The following is a 4,854-nucleotide window of genomic DNA, read 5'->3' on the forward strand; positions in this document are numbered from 1 at the left end:
AGGGCTGCAGAGATGTCGGCACAACCCACCTTCAAGATTGGAGTTCTTCATTCTGTGTCTCCTCTTTATTGAGTGTTGCACAGATACAAATATGTCCTTCTTTTGAAAAGGGACTGCCACTTTGGGTCTCCTGAGGTGCTTTTTCTATTGTTGACATACCTCATTCTTATTGAATATGGCACAAGGACTCACAACTAGATTGTAAAACTGAAAAATTAGTCAAACAAATAGGGCTAAAACACACAAAATTACCATATTGTTGCTTACCAAAAATAAAAATAAAAACAAAAATAAAATAAAATAAAGCAGGTTTTCAGCCCTGAAAAGAGCACAGACCTAAACCTTTCAGAAGCCAGGGCTGTGACATCATTTTGGAAGCTCTGCAGTTTCTGACATTTCTAGGCTTCTGGATGTCAGCACAACTGGATTACCCAGTGCCTGCAGGGGAAACAACTAGTGGTATGCCTAATTTAGCCACAGACTGGCAGAATACAAACACCTGTGCTGGTGCTTGGACCTTGTCAGCTTATCAAAGCATATGGGCCTACCTGCATGCAATGGCTTGACTCAACAGTCACTCACTCATGCACCTCTCTCTACTCTGTGCCTGGCTCACCCATAGTAGGAATAGTATATGGGCCTGCAGTTTGAGTTGTGGGTAACCTGCCAAATTGAATGAGTAAAATAAATTTAACAGCCATGAGAAATTTGAGCAATTGTGCCATCATACACAGAGATTTTTGGCTGGTGAATCAACACTCTAAAGGCTCTGTGACAAAAGTCACATGATCACCAGTGGCCAGTGGATTATTCAATTATGCTAATGTAATAGAGCCTCCATAAAAAACCCAAGAACAAGATTCAGGCAGCTTCTGAACAACTAAAAATGTAGAGTGTTCTAGAAAATTTTGTGCACATAATAGTAGACACCAATAATTTTAAACGTTATATATAGTTTAGATTTCTTTTCTTTGTTTTAAAAGAAGTTGTTAACTAGGTAAGAGCTAGACTTTTATGAAGAAAAAGAAAATCAATTGTTATCTTAGCATAAAGTGAAACATATGTTCAGTTTGGGCAAAAGAGCATCAGTAAATTTTGTGTTGAACATTTTTATCCTAAAATACAAGTCTTTTAATTTAGAATTTTATGTCTCTGCAGTATTTTTGTCACTGTAAAGTAAAAGTCATCATCTCAGATGTTTCTATGTCTCTATTTAGAGAAGAGAAGAAAAGGCTGCCTCATACCCCATTAGGCTCTGCATTCTAGGAGATAAAAATAAGAAGAATAAATATTTTTACAGATTTTTCTGTCACTCAATTCTAATAAAACACAATTCTGGTCTTTTATCTAGTAGCAGCCATCAATGAAATTTAGGGCTTAAAAGAACAGGCTAGTGCTCAACAGTCTGCTTTTATACTTGGGCTTAAATGTACACAAAATTATGACATTTGAGAAAGTAACAATTTTATTATTTATTTTAAATGTATAGTGCTTAAAAATGCCTGGATTATATTAAATAAATAGCTTAAACATTTTCAGTTCTACTTCAAAACCTTAGTTATAATTGAAATTTTGGGGGGCTATAGAGATAGATTAAGGCATCTTGCAGTTAATGATGTATTCCACACAGTTCAGTTATTGTGTTCTGAGCAGATATACTGACAATAAATGAATCAAATTTCTTTTGCACATATTCTAAAATGACCTCTAACGTTTGTGCTGAGCTCCAAATTTTCTTTAGTACTTCACACTCTCTCTCACTGGCCTGTTCCAATTACATTTAATATTACAGTACACAAGGGCCATACATTCCTCCAACATAACTGGATTACAGGAGGCAGGCTTCTTAATTTGAATCATAACCTCTTGGGTGGAAGTTGAAAACACCTGAGAGACCAGGACTTCGGCACATGCCCCCCATGCTGTCAGCTTTCACCCACCAATCAACCTTTCATTGGCAGAGGCTTCACTCAGGTTATTTGGAAATGTAACAGTAGCACAGACATCTGGACTCTGTCCAAAGGTCTTACAAGGTAGTGGAAACCAAGGCTTTTCTGTAGCTCAGACCAAGTCACAAAGGGGCAGCATGGATGCACCTAGTCCAATGGTTAGGCCATTGGCTAATGCAGCAACAGGCTTTTAAAATTGAATGAAATTGTTCACAAAGTTCGTGATGATGTCCACCAATTCAATGTTTGTTTTGTTTCTGTTATTCCTTAAATGCTTCACAATGTACCCACAATCAAGGCCACAGCAAAAGACACTGCCAGCTGTGCTGAACAGCATGAGGTTGCTGTCATCTGCATTAGCCCTTTCCAGAGCATTCATAATTTCTTTAATTACTTCTGTGTTCATTGCATTTTTTTTTTTTTACTGTCAGTGCAGTAGATAGCAATATCTGAGTAATCAATCATCTTTCTTTACTACAATGCCTCTGTATCTGCTGGCAATTTCTTTTAGACTTATAGTGAAATACATCCTTTTGATAAAAGGCTGGTCTTCTCCTTCATCAATAATGTTTCTTTGCGTACTTCTCACAATTCAAACAGATGTATGCATATTTGCTGTTGGTATTAATGGACCCCTTGGCTGCTAAGGGGTCCATTAATACCAATACGCCTTCCATGTTAGTTGAGTTTGTGTTCATGAAGCAGTAGCCATGCTAGACATCTGAAACATTAGTGGGTGTGTCTGGGTCCTCTTTTCTATTCCAGGCTGTTCTGCACCAGGATCTGATGAGACTCTGACAGGCTTCTCTGTTGTCACCTTGAATACCTTGTCCTGCTTATCTGGTGCAATAGGTTCCAGTTTCTTGGGTTTGTGTTGCTGTTAAAGAGTATCTAAGGGGCAAGTGTCTTGATAGTTCAATTTAACAGCTCCATATTTTTCAGGTCAGACAGCTGAAGTGGTGTTTTTTCTAATGCTCTGGCTGTCAGGAAAACACTGGCTGTTTTTGGATTTGTGATGTCTGCCAGTCAATGATGTTTTAGGAGAGTTCTTAGACAACTGCTGTTGGTAGACCTGAAAGCTCCACTGTTGGCATTATTTTAAAAATTTCTACTTGTTCCAGTCTGTGTCCTTTTGTTCTGTTTTTCAGTCTGTCACCTGTTAAAGTCACAAATACATATTTCACAGTTCACAAGATTCTGCTCTGGCTCCCAAGTGTCATTCTGTTTGTCATAAGCTTTGCACTGAACTAAATACTCTGTCTTCATTGTTTTTGTTTCATTTTGTCTTTTATCAAGGGTAATTTCAAGCTAAAATCCTGGGAAGTCATGAAGAAAGAGAGAATGGAGGCAGTTGATGTGCCAAGTTTGTATCAGTTCAGTCTCCATGTAGCCACTTCTTTCTACCTCCAGTTCTTTATTAGGTGTTTGATATAGATAAGCCTCTTCCACTTAGTGGCCTCTTATGTGCTAAAAGTTGTGTGAAGAAGCAGCTATGTTATGTGACTTAGGCTCTCCACACTTACTTCCTGGTGAGAAAACTTGGGCTTGATTGCGTAGTGCCAAGATAGCTGGCTAAATGTTCTCAGGTAAGAGCAGCTGAATCCACAGCTCCTGCCCTGTGGTGTAGTGCAGGAAGCTTTCTACCTGCCTGTTACTCTTTCTATTGCTGTTGCTATAATAATAACATTGAACCTTCTAAAAATATATTTTTAAAGTTATGCTAGTTTACCTTCAATAACACACAGAACCCTTATTCCTGTATAGCTTGACTCCTACTGTTACACTTATTCCATTCTCAAAATTATACCTCTATGCATTGTATGTCTAAAACCAAATAGGTGACCGTTTTTAAAATATATATATATATATTTTTAAATATAATATATAAATTATTATTTATATATATTTATATATATTATACATATTTTTATATATTATAATATATATGTATATATTATATTTAAAACACGAATATATATATATATATATATATATTCGTGTTTTAAATTATCTGGAGAACAAATTGTGATAGTACACATTTTAAATTTATTTTATCCTTTATAATTGTCAAAGTGTTTATATTTACCTTGATTATTTTTTATTTATACACCATTCAGTGTTTGTTCATTTTACCCTGAAGTATCCAATAAAGTATTTCTTAAAGTGTAGTGTAAATATTTCTTAAAGTATTTCTTAAAGCTGGTAATACACCCCAGCTTTTATTTGAAAATGTAATATTTTCTCCCTCACTTTTACTGGAAGCATTGTTTTAACACAATATTTCTGTTTGAAGAATTTTTCTTACATCTCTTGGAATATATTAGTCTACTGCTTTCTGGCCACAGAGTTTTTAGAAAATAAACCTGCTGTTTATTGTTGATAGCCTTATTAATTTGTAATCACTTATCTTGCTTCTTGAAATATTTTCTTTTTATTTCTTTTAAAAAGTTTAATAATTATGTATTTTTAACTTGGTATTCAATCAATAAAAGTTTATTTCAATCCCAAATGTAAACATTTGTAAAACTGTTCTTCCTATAGACTAATCTTCCAGCCAATCACCATCAAATCTTCAGCACAGCAATTGCAACTTCATCACGAATACAATTTATCCACTTCTTCTAGATTTTCTGGTTTGTATGCATAGAGTGGTTTGTAGTATTCTCTAATGGTAGTTTGTATTTCTGTGGAATTGGTGCTGATAATCATGTAGGTTTGAGTGTGTTACTTTGAGTTTGTCTTACTTGAAGTTTCTTAAACTTCTTTGCTGTTTTTCCTTTTCTCAAGTTTGTGACATACTTGAACATTTTTTAGTAGTCTCCCTGATTTTTTGTCTTTTGTCCTTAAATTTCCAAAATGCTTATGTATGCCTCTTTGACAGTGTTTACATTTTTTACATATTTTT

This window comes from Cebus imitator, unplaced genomic scaffold, assembly GCF_001604975.1.
Source record: "Cebus imitator isolate Cc_AM_T3 unplaced genomic scaffold, Cebus_imitator-1.0 Scaffold893, whole genome shotgun sequence".
Taxonomy (NCBI): domain Eukaryota; kingdom Metazoa; phylum Chordata; class Mammalia; order Primates; family Cebidae; genus Cebus; species Cebus imitator.